The sequence below is a fragment of the Strigops habroptila genome, chromosome 12 (genome assembly GCF_004027225.2).
Source record: "Strigops habroptila isolate Jane chromosome 12, bStrHab1.2.pri, whole genome shotgun sequence".
In the NCBI taxonomy this organism is placed as follows: Eukaryota; Metazoa; Chordata; class Aves; order Psittaciformes; family Psittacidae; genus Strigops; species Strigops habroptila.
Window position 1 is genome coordinate 11,158,395 of NC_044288.2, and position 13,237 is coordinate 11,171,631.

Consider the following 13,237-nt stretch of genomic DNA (forward strand, 5'->3'; position numbering starts at 1 on the left):
AATACACCTGTTTTAGTTGCTCAATCTGATGTATATACATAGAAACTGACACCCAAAACATACAAACTACAGGAAATTTATAGGCAATTGACTAACAAAATACATGTTTGATTCTCCATCTGAGAAGACAAAAAGGGAAAAACTATTAAGTATGGCTCTTATATTTTAGTGGAAGGATGTTTGATATAGCAACATAGGTGACATCAGAATTCATCACCTAAAATAGAACATTGGTTTGGGGGTTAGAAATGGCAATTACAAAAAACTTACAGTCCTGATAAAGAAAAAAAAGGTAAATATACACAAATGTAAATACAACTCTTTTCTTCAAGCACAGTTCATAGAAAGAATGCATGAAAGGAAAGAGCATTTTGTTTGCCTCCAGTGCAAATAAAGCAGAGTTGAATTGTTAATGCCTTAAGCCAGTTCCTCAAGTTGTTTATACACACAGTCACAGTGATGACTGAAAAGCAATCAAAGCACACAGTGGGATGAGCGAGTCCTGGCATCTCTCTATAATGAAGTGAAAACCATGTTCTTGTCCTCTGTGGTCAATGTGTGCCATGAAACATATGTATCCCATATACTGGGATCAAATCCTAAATGTAATTGTTATAGACTACAGACTGAATAATGGGCTAGATTTTGCAATCCAGTCTGATTACGTGCAAATTCAACGTGGCACAGTCTTAATTTGACACATAATTAAAGGTCATTGCAGCATTTCCTAGTTTCAGAGATTGATTTTTTTTTACCCTATCTCAGCTACCTAGCTACATTTCAAGGAAAATTTTATCTAGGAGAATAATCACATCATTTTGAAACTGCTTTTCATATTCTTGCTTAGTGAGCAATATTCACCATGAAGATTTAGTGACTTCAGGGAGACTGTTTTCATGAATAAGATTGTACACTGTAAATATGAATTCAAGAATTAGGCCTGACTGGTTTTCTTTGTAAATGCGCAGTCCTGCCCATAATGATATTCAGAATTCTCTTTGACCCAGGTTTATTAAATTTATCATCCATAGCTACATCACAGCAATTATTGTTGGGGCTGAAGACAGGAGATGGTGAATGCTAAACTGTGCAGCACAGCTGAATTTTGAAGATAGGAAGAGTGGTTCAGGGAGATGTTCATTTCACAGAAAAGCTTTGTCATTCAGCGAGTTCGTGTATATGTGGGTATGGGAGGTGTCTGATAAGTGCTGGATGAATACACAGTTGTGTGCTGTGCGTAGTGAGTGCAGTGATGCTATGGTGAAGAAAGTCACAGGATGCTTTGAGTTCTTTACACGTGGCAGAGTGGACTCAAAATCACGAAACCTGGGCTCCTGTTGGTTATTGCAGACAACACTTGTTATGCGGACCATGTTTCTTGCACCAGAAGAACCCTTCATGAAAGAATTATTCAAGTACCAACCCTTGCAAGCCTTGGACACAGCTGAACGTATCTAACTCATGCACTAGAGGGCCCCTAACATACCCACTGTAGCCAGTTCCTTAGCAAAATTTTCACCCTCGTATTATAGACTGACACAGCATTCCACTTTCTTCCTATGGTATCAGACATAAGGAAAACATAACCTAAGCCAGGACTTCAACTGAAGATAAATGCCTAAAGTAACAGTGAACGAAAGCAGCTTTCGGAAAACAAAGCCCCATATGTAAGCTCATGAGAGTGGAAGAGAAAATATATGCTATCTAGGGTTTACCAATCAAGAAAACTGCATGAATAAACAGGTTGGCAGGTTTTCTGCTGCTTATCTGAGACGTGAGTAGTCAGAGCATCCTGATCTTGAGGAATAAGTTTTCTCTGAAGCTGTCTCTGAAGGCTTTTATTGTATTTCTGAGTGCAAATTACTTAACATTACAGCTGTGCAGCTGAACTTGGAAGAAAGAAGTCACTAATGGTTGGGTTAAGATACTGTATCATGCTTCTCTGATATTCAACCTTAGTAAAATGTTTCTGAAATAAAAAGGCAAGTAATTCTCCCTCCTGCTAAGGAACAAAGTTACTGCAAAGATGGCAAGAGCTTTAAAGGAAAAAAGAAATATCCGAAAGAAAGAAAACAGAAGTTGCCTCTAAGTTTATTTACAAGGTCATGCTTATTGCTGTACTAGCTTCTGCTATTAGGGCTTTGGCAAGGACTATCTCATATTTTATGTATGAACTCTGAAGTCCCTGGTTGATGTTATAATATAAACACCAGTAATTATTTTTAATGTTATGGCTGAAGATAGCAGTCAGCTACTGGATCCCATTGCTGTAACAGATGTAGACTATAAAGCTGCCCTTGCCCTGAAAAGTTTACAGTCTAATTATTAGTTGAAAGCAGTCTGAGGATCAACAATCACACATCTACATACACATGTATTTTTCTCCTCGGTTCCCCAAAGAGATACACAAAACCAATCTGTACTTCATTTAAAGCCACATTTAAAGAAAATGAGATGTAGTAAATAAAGCTGAGTCTGAGGGGAGAAAAATACACAAGTAGGATTTCCCAAGCTGCATGGAAAGTAGAGTCAAATACGTACTTTCTCATAAATTTACATCTTTAGCAGAGATAGCCTTAGAAAAAATAACATCAAAGTCCCCCAAAAGTCATGTAGACACATGTTAGGAAATTTGATAACTTCTAGAACAAGGGTCTTAGTGTGCTTCATCCTATATAATTGAGTCTGTGAAGTGACAGAAAAATGTTATTCAATAAATTCAGGGTTTAGAATGAACATGCAGGAGTTTTTAACGATGGTATAACATTAAAATGTTTATTTTGTTTCAATTCCATTAAAAAAAAAATAAATCAAGAAATTGAAGTAAAGCAACAGAATGTATCTCGTGTAAAAGGTCAAAATGACATTCTGCCATCTTTAGGGTTTGCCGAAGCTGTTGTTAAAAGTTGCAATCTACATTAAAAACTGTTCTGCATCCGTAAGTATAGAGGGGTCTATATTTAGAACAAAGCAGCATTGTTAGTGCTTTGTTAAAGTGTTGTCAGAGCAGACTGTCTTTAGATGCATTAGGTGGACCCAGTTTGTGCAAGGAATCTCAATCAAAACAAACCCACCTCAGAAATTCCATTTCAGGTGCAAATCCTCCTTGGCTTCATCACTCTTGCCCCTCTGTTTCTCTCCAGTAGTCCATCATTCTCACAGCATAGCCTGTCCCAGTTGTCATCTCTTCTACAGACCATATGAAAATAAAATACAGGATAAAATAGGATACAGGATTTTTCTGCATAAGGTGATGGGTACTTTCTTTTATAGCAAGAACAAAAACAGCTAAATGCCAAGCAGTAAGGTCTTTGCTCTGATTATAAGGGTGAACTATGCCACGACTGTCTGTGAGATGAAAGTCTTAGATATACATTGAATATAAATAACTCAACGTTGCAGAATGCAAGTCCACAATATCACAAGAAAGTTTCACATCCTCCGGAAAGCTATTACCCAAACTTGATCCTATTGCTTTGACTTAATACTATGCTATTATAAAGTTTTGCTTCCTGCCTCAGGGTTTTTGGCTGAGCAGACACTTAACATTTTGGGCACATACCTGGAAAACAACAAAGATGATCTAAGAGTTCCTGCTATATGGCTTGGTAACCAATAGATGATGCAAGAGGAGAAGACGTGAGTTTTCTTTGTTTATGGAACTCTTCAGGTATGTATTCGTCTGCGGTTCACCAGGAAAATCCTTTCCTTCTTAAAGTGTACTTTCACAGGAATTGCTGCCATACCCATCCTGCATTAATATTCAGCATCTGCACTCATAATCCATTGCTAAGCAACACTTAACAAAATTGATCTTGCATTAAGCAGGCTCTGGAGCTTGAATAATACATTATTTCCTCTTTCTACTTATGATCAGTGAAAACCTTTACTTGTCTTTTGAATGTCAAAATATTAAAACTTTTTATTTTAAACACACATTTTAATTGCTGAGAAAGTCCATTTAGATTAAAGTTCAGATGTAAATTCACTCTTGGTACTGTTTAATGCTAGGAGGAAATAAATTGCAAAAGTAGCTCAACACTAAAAGAATATGGAAAAAAATTAAAAATCAAAAGGAATATAATACAGAGCAGCCATCTCCCATTTTGCATTCAGAACCGTTGAAGGCAATACCTTGTCAGCTACTGTGTGTATAACTTAAGCATCTTTGTCACTGTTTATTTATAGTCTGTATTAAGATCACACAATGGTGTGCATTTATATGCTGAATACAGGAATTCTGATTCCCATGCATGAATTTTATGTACATAGGAAATAACCTTTCCTCTCTGGAGTTTTCTGAATGGCTGCTGGGAATGGAATTCCATGCCTTGAAGTTGTTAGAAATTACCTGTTTCATCTTCTAGCCTATTCCTCTGCCACTGCAGGATAGCTCCCCTAAGCATATTACCCAATGCCTTAATCATCCTGTTCTTAAGAGTCTCAAGCAATGTCTCTTTTGGGAGTTCACTGCACAGTCTATTAGATCTTAGTGCTCGACAATACTTATTTATATTCATCCTATATTTATTAAGCCAGAGTCTTTCCTGTCTCTATCCTTCCCCAGGCCCCGCTACACCAGTGCAAGAGAGAATGCAGGAAGTGATTTTCCTGTGATTACTGCAGGCCTAGGTGTTGGGATAATTGTGTCTGGTACCGCCACCAGACCCTTCTTCACTTCCATGGAATAATGACATGTCTTAAAACTCTGAAAACTGGGCACTAGAGAATATGAATTGATTCATTTTCATTATCTCACACTTCTGCAAGATGGTTTTCTAAACTAAATCTGTAATATGACTTTAATTCAAAATTTCTAACAGGATCCAGAGAAGGTGTTAATTAGTTGACATCTCCTATGAATTATTTTTGCGTATGCTCTGCCAGTCTCCATCAAAGAATCTAGTATCCATGTTGTAACACACAACTGATGTGAGGAACTTTAATCCAAGGCTCTTCCAAGAATCTGTATTTTGTGTTTAAGAAGTTCACGAGTTGTTTAAATGAGTAGAGAATATAAATCATGTATCATTTTCTCAAGGGACATTTTTTTGTAAAATTAAAAAAACCCCACTTCATATTCTTGAGGTTTTCAGGGTTGTTTTTTTCTATTTGCCTTCGTCAGTGTAAAACTTCATACTGTGACTTCTCTGTATTTCATTGTCCTGATCCCTCCATGTTTAGTATCTTCTGCAGATTTCAGTACTAGGCTGTGCATTCTTTTTGCCAGGCAATTGAAGAAAGTGTTAAATAAGACACTTCTAACATTCAGATTTTCTTACTTTCTACTTGTCTTCTCATCAGTCACTGTCTCAAATGCTTGATTAACATATTTACCGGTCTTTCTTCAGCTATTCATTTCTATCTGGCAAATCTTTTAATTCTACTATAGACGTAACCTTTTAATGTATGTTCCACCACCAACAGAGCAGGAAGAACCTCCAGTTACAGGCTACACTGCACCCTCAGGTGCTGCTCTGCAAAAGTGTTTCCTTCCCACCTGGCATTGCTATGGGATTCACCCCCGCTTTGACAAGTACTTTGTATTTTTACCTCCCTGGGATTCATGAAGAATAGCCTTTACAGATGGCACAACTTTTCCAAGGCCAATCTTTGGCCTTGGTCTAGTTGCCCTTCTAGACATGCTGTGTTAAAATAAAGTTCTCAGTGTTTTTGAATGATCATGCAAATATCTGAGTCTCGATATCTTTATCTCAGCAGAAATTTTGCTTATTCCTTACATTTTATCCCATTTTATTCTTTCTCTTTATCTATAAAGGCTGAAAGTTATGGTTTGTATGTGATAACACATGGTCTAATGCTGTGATGGCAGTGTATCTCTGTTACAGATGTCGCGCTGTTTGAAAGGGTGGCTTGTATTTTTCTTTAAAGAGGGAGAGAGTTGTATTTTTATTATCCAGTTGAGGAAAATTCATTACTCAGTGCTTTCCCATCTGACCTTAAATAGCATTTTTCTCTTGCTGAATTATACTTCACATGCTTCCCTGTCACTGTGTATTTATTAGGCATAAACCAGGATGTAAACATCTGGTCTTAATTATACACTCCTTGTATTTCACAGGGAACACAACAATTTGCATTCATCCCTAATAAGGAAAACAGAATTATCACAGTAAGCCAGAAAGAGTCAGGTTTTGGTGCCCTTATATCCTTTCAGAGACTTGGAGACAGTGAAGTCTTGAGCATGAGCTGTGCAAAAAACGTGGAACCCAAGACACACTGTTGGTTTTATACCTTCTTGTGACTTTTTAGCTCTGTGTCTCTGATGAGGGCAGCTTTAGTTTTTGAACATCCAAGCAACATGTTTTCAGTTTTCTGTTGGAAAAAACCAGCAGCAAGTGATGGCCTATGTTTTGCTAAAACTATTTGTTAATTTTAATGTGAAGTCCGGAAACAACTCCAGTCCGTCTGAGCAGGTTCCTTGTTCTTTTAACACTTTCTCCTCACAACCCTTTGGACTATAAATGATGGGAAATACTGGTCAGGAGTCCAAACTTGCATTTCAAATTAATAGCTTAAAATCACACGTACTAAGCAGCCTATTGAGCTTGTCAGTATTTACATATCTAGAAGAATAAATTGAAACACAGGATTGTCTATTTAATTGTACGTCCTTCAGGAAAGCAGCGGAGAGAGACAGAGAGGAACGTAACTATGATATAGTTGTTTCTAGTCATTGTTGTTAAATCCTTTTATTGGAGAGGATAGCAGAGGACAGGCAATTCTTTTTATGTGACATCAGTGCAATGGTGATTGTCTCTTAATGTGCTCTTTCACTCAGTGTGGTCTCTATTGCTGGCCTAGGCGACAATATTTAATAGCTCATGCTTCATTTGAAGTCAGGCTTCAGACCTTTTCTTAGATTTCTCAATGTCTAAAGTCACCTTTGTGTATATCTTCACACACTTTCTATGAAGCCTTGGGGGATCACTATCTTTGCCCCTTTAACAATTTAATAATCTCATTTTTAAAAGTGCCTGGGCCAGGAACATGCAGACCTGACTTATGCTAATAGCATTAATTTCTTTCTTCAGGGGGATCTCAGCTGTAGCTTTGGAACTTGCAGTTTGTACTTCATCTGAGGTCAGACGGGCTGGTTTTGTGATGTGGATTTAGAAAAACTCATATATAATCAAGCTCAGCACTTTGCTCAGTTGAGCTTCTGTCAAATACTCCAGCATCTGTGCATGCAACCAAGAATCCTATGCTTGTAGATGAGGGAAAATAATCTTCTCAGCAGGTTATTTGCCAGATCCTCTGGCAATGGTAATAAGTTGTCTATACTCGGTTTGAGCTGACTTTAGGATCCTAAAGTACTTAAGAAAAATGTTAACCCTTTGACTGAGGCGAAAAAATCCTACTCTATCTGAGCATATTAGGTTTCTGCAGACAATGGTCTCCAGAGTAAGAGAACTGACTAGCCTCTTCGAAAAAATATCTATAACATACTTGGTTTACTCCATGTTATTTTGAGTCCCAGACTCAAAATCACTTTCAGTTTGACGTGATTGACAAGTCAGGATAGATTTGCAAGATCAAAACTGGGTCCAGACAGAGTAGAACTGTTCTCAGAGATGTTGCTGTGAGGAGCCTGTATTCTGTAAGACAGACCATCTGGTTTTCAGCTGGGCTAACTTGTACTTACATGTGCAATATAGCTCTCTTATCTGAAACCAGAACTGTCAGGATCAAACTATGATTCAGAGTTAAATTCCATCTCCATTGTAACCTTTCAGATGTGATATTAAACACAAATACCTTTTTGAAGTTGATTAATTCAAGAAATCCTCATTCCATCTCTCTGTGTGTTGGAGGAATATATTCATGGTGTCAGTGGATGATCTTACTGGCTCTATTAGCTTCTCTCATTGCCTCATTTATTGTTTATACTGCATGGAATCTACGTAATTTTATTTGTAGTGATAATAATTAAACAAGAGTTTGTTTTCCCAGATTTTGGTAGCAGTAGGGTCTTTTAGTTTGGTAGCTCTCATTATGTCCAAAGCTGCCTGGAGATTTTATATCAGTACTGTGGGTTTGCCCTTCATATCTTTTGTTTCATCAAAAAAAAGGGGTTTTTTTCCACCAAAAAAACCACCTCAGGAAGGATGGAAAAAGACTTCTCTTTCCTGGAAGGGATGTTGAACATATAAGAATGAGGAGTCAAAAGCATAGGGTTGGGAAGACTTCAAGAAGCCATCTAACAATCTGCAAAGTCTCAGAAGTCATCTTGTCTGCTTATATTTTGTTTCCTTCCCTACAGACCTGCAGAGCCTGATGATGCACAAGGAAGAAACGTGTATTAGTTCAAGGCCTTCTGTCCCTTGGTGAAAAGTTTATGCAGTTAGTGTGAGCCTAATCATAAGGAAAAAGTTCTATGTTTTTCCATCTCAAAGGAATACTTCCCTTGGGATAAAGCAATGAGCACTTCATCTGTCGTTTTTTAGCTTGTCCTTTTTTTAAATCTCTGTCTTCGAGGAAGAGGAACTTCGATAGTTTTTTCTGTGCTCTGCAATACCTTCTCTGTCCCCCTGGAAGTCACTTGCATCTCCTCCTTAGTTTGGTTTCTTTGCTTTTCCGGTGACTTGACATCATCAAGAGCAGCAATCAAACAATTGGCTTATTTTCCCTTGAGGCAAACGTAATCTGTAGCTTTTCTGAAATTCATGTCCCTGCAGATTTGATTAACCCTCTTAAGAGAATGTGTGAGCTCTTCACTAAAACGCCCCGAGCCACAGTCAGTTTATTCTGTTTGGTTTATTTTCTTTCTATTTTTTTTTATCCTAAGAATACTATTTTGGGCATTCCATTGGCTTGTGTACCCAAATCCAACCTAAATTATTACATCTCAGTTCCTTTAAGGCAGATAGTCCATCTGCTGCTGCAGCGTTATGCACTGCTCCTACGAAAAATCTTTCTGAGCTGCTAATGACGCTGCCATGGTTTTTGATGCAGCACATGCTCTTTTAGGGCATGTGGAACTATGAAAACCTTTGCCATTACTGCATTTTTTTCCAGGCATTGGCAAAATTTTGGCCCAAACATATGGAGCAGCATGCTACCCCATGTACTATTTTCCGTGTGGACTTTGACATTAAGTTCTGTATATATCCCTGGCCCCAGGCATACTTTCTTGAAATTATCTCTACTCCTTATGGAATCAAAGCTCCATAAACTTCACTGTAGCATGAATTTTATTTGGTAGGTTCTGATTGCTTTGTCTGGGGTGAATTCTGGGTCTTCTGCCATTTCTCTTCCAGAGCTTTGTTCCCACTTCTGAGCTGGTTTCGTCCTCCCTTGATGGATTCATTTCCTCCCACACACCTTGGAATTGCAAGACCTTGAGCTGCATTAGAACATGGACAAAGTCTTCTATTCTTTTTGTACACTGCATTTAAAACTCAACACTCGTCTTTGATTTGTGGGATTGAGTGCGCCCTCAGCAAGTTTGCCGATGACACCAAGCTGTGTGGTTCGGTTGATACGCTGGAGGGAAGGGATGCCATCCAGAGGGACCTTGACACACTTGTGAGGTGGGCCAATGCCAACCTTATGAAGTTTAACCAAGCCAAGTGCAAGGTCCTACACCTGGGTCGGGGCAACCCCAGGCACTGCTACAGGCTGGGCAGAGAAGAGATTCAGAGCAGCCCTGCAGAAAAGGACTTGGGGGTGTTGGTTGACGAGAAGCTTAACATGAGCCGGCAGTGTGCGCTTGCAGCCCAGAAAGCCAACCGCATCCTGGGCTGCATCAAAAGAAGCGTGGCCAGCAGGTCGAAGGAGGTGATCCTGCCCCTCTACTCTGCTCTTGTGAGACCCCACTTGGAGTACTGCGTACAGTTCTGGTGTCCTCAACATAAAAAGGACATGGAGCTGTTGGAGCGAGTCCAGAGGAGGGCCACGAGGATGATAAGAGGGCTGGAGCACCTCCCATATGAAGACAGGCTGAGAAAGTTGGGGCTGTTCAGCCTGGAGAAGAGAAGGCTGCGTGGTGACCTCATAGCAGCCTTCCAGTATCTGAAGGGGGTCTACAAGGATGCTGGGGAGGGACTCTTCCTTAGGGACTGTAGTGGTAGGACAAGGGGTAATGGGTTCAAACTTAAACAGAGGAAGTTTAGATTAGATATAAGGAAGAAGTTCTTTACAGTGAGGGTGGTGAAGCACTGGAATGGGTTGCCCAGGGAGGTTGTGGATGCTCCATCCCTGGCGGTGTTCAAGGCCAGGTTGGACAGAGCCTTGAGCCACATGGTTCAGGGCAAGGTGTCCCTGCCCATGGCAGGGGGGTTGGAACTAGATGATCTTAAGGTCCTTTCCAACCCTTACGATTCTATGATTCTATGATTCTATGATTTCTATGCAAAGTGAAGTACTACTTAGATTCCTTTAATACAGTTTCAAATTTGGGCAGAGTTAACTGAAAACACATTGAGCACTTCAGAATCACTTACTGTGAGAAATAAAGCTACTGTCTGTCTGCTTTCCTTTCTGCCAGTGTCCATGCAAGCTGACACAAGGGCAAGTTTTGCACCCTCCACGTTTCTGGAGACTGTCACTGTGGGTAAAACATTTTCCTCCTTTGTAATTCCTGCCCCGATGAGTATTCTGAGGCTTTGGGAGTTATTTTTCTTTGGTTTTGTGATCCTGTTATCATAAACCATTCATCAATTGCTTAAAACAGAGGAAGATGTTTGGAATTCTTTTGCATTTTCTGTCCATTTTCTGACCACCACATGATCCTTCACAGATTGCTGCCGCTGGTGGGAGGACCTGCTTGAAGTATATGCTACTGAGCTGACTGTTTATACCAGGTTTGCCCCTGCCATGCTTGAGTAGTGATGGTGCTGGATAGATACAGTGATAAAGGCTTGTAGCAGATCTGAGCCCATGGCCACATTTTTGTCTGTCACCTTTGATAACCCAAGGCCTGAAGCTGACTCTGAGAATCAGGTGACCCAATCTCACACTTTTTACCTCTTTTTCAGCTATTGCGACACCTAATGCCTCTCCTCCCTCCTTACCCAAACACTTCATCTTAAGCACACTGACTTCAAGGGATTCAGTGATTGTGTGAGATAGCATTTGGTTTTCCATAAGGGTTCAAGTTATTGGCAAAGAGAATCATCAGCTTCCCTAGACAGCTTAAGCTTCATGCCTAAAATGCAGCAGCAGGGAGAAAGAAAATTGTTTCTCTACATTATCTGAAAGTATTGCATTCCAGCACATTCCCAACATCATCCCCCACAGGAAAACATTGAAGCCACAAAGACTGAGAAAGGTTTATGAGTATGCAAACCATTATGGCTCCTCTGTGGCTCATCTTTATTGTCCTCATCTAGAGACATCAATACTTTTGTTTTATTTTCTTTAATGAAAAGAGGGTTTAGTGAAAGCCAATAAATCCCCAGATCTTCTTGTTTTCCTGCTACTCAGCAAATTCACATCTGATATTAACCATATGAAACTGGGCTGGTGCCAAGCCTGGCCTCTGGAGCTGCAACTCTTTGTCCATCAGGCAGCATTGCTTCCAGACTGGTTCCATTAACTCCAGGAAAGCTGCTGCTTTTGTAACGATCTGAGTGTGTGTTCATATGAGCAAGAGAAAAGGCAGATGGGAAGAGTGAAGCAAATGAAAGGAGAATGGGAAGAATGGAGAAATGATCATGAAGAACCATAAAAACCTCTAAATGCGACAACTGCATAAGATTGTGATAGAGAGAAGTGAAAAAAACCCCAGCAAAATAGGGAAAATTGAGGAAGTTTAAAAAGAAGAAAAGGGAAACATGGGGAAAGAACAAGCACACTTGAGGCTTCTTTAACATTTCTACGAATGCAAATTTCATTTTTGTAGTTCAGCCATTGATGATGCTCCCTCTTCCATGCAAATTTAATTTCTGAACTCTGACTATTGGTGTAAATGGTGTTATTTATTATTGGTTAGTGCCATGTTACCTCAGTTGTTCAAAACAGGATCTTACTATGGTAAATATTGAGCAAACCCATTTAATATTCCACATGTTAATCTCCAAATCTCTGTTTCTGTTCCTATATTACAGAGAGGGTTTAAGGTGACTCTCTAAGGCTGCTTGACAGTGGCAAATATTGGGATGGTATTTTCCAGGCTGGATACAGCTACAAAACTTCCTGTCAGTGTTTCATCCCAGCTAAGTATGAAGTCTGAGGACAAATTTAATTCTAATGACCTTTTCCATCTGAGAATGAAGGCTGCATTGGCAGAGTTAACTCTGGCATAAAATAGTGAGAGCTCTTTACTGCAATATTTATGTTAACTGATTTTTGTGATACAATTCCTAGTAAAAGTTCCAGTAGTAATAAAAGCCAGTGTAAAATAAGGTTGCCATTTTACAAGATACTTTGTGAAATACCATAAAATTACTTTTGTCATGATCACCATACCTGCTAGAAAGATAAAAAAGTGAAACCATTTGTCAAATATACAGGGATTATCTTCCCATTAAATATTTAGTCTTTAAATTGATGTATGTTCAACTCTGAATAGACTGATTCATGTGGGTAAAGTTATTTTTTTATGTTAGTCTGCAGGTCCTGGGGACAGTATTCACAAGGCCTAGCTTTTCCCTGGTGTGCCTCTGGTTTTGTAGGCTCTTTCTGGAGTCAACAGCACCCTTCAGAAAAAAATCCACAGTAGCTAGGATAGGCTTCTGCTCTGAGGCATCATTCAGAAGGGCTTGTTCCTTTTTCCTAATGACAGAGGAAATTGAGGATTAGCCTCAGAAGGAAAAAGTTAAACATCATGAATACCTGCTTCAATCTTATCTCTCAGTTTAAGTGTAACTTTGTATTTGATTATATGTTTTATGTGAACACAAGTCTTTTTGATGTATTTTTCTCTTCTAGACACCTGTGGGCAAGATAGCTTTGCAAGGTGGGAAAAGCTCAGTCCTGAAATCCACCTCTGACTTCTGCAGGTGCTAAGTCACATTATTTATTTATTGTTTTTACTGTTCTTCTGCTTTAATTTTGTTTGTTATGCCTCTCTATCCTCAACTTTTACTTCGCCCAGGACTTGCCAGTATTTGAATTCACTTTAATCTGGGATATTACAACTAATACACACTAGCAGAACATGTTGTAGGATCTTTCCAGGTCAGTGGATCTTTTCTCTTACACCAAAACTACTGACATTGGTGTTAAGTGCTTCAGAAGGATGAGAACACAGGGAATTGCACCAACTGCAACG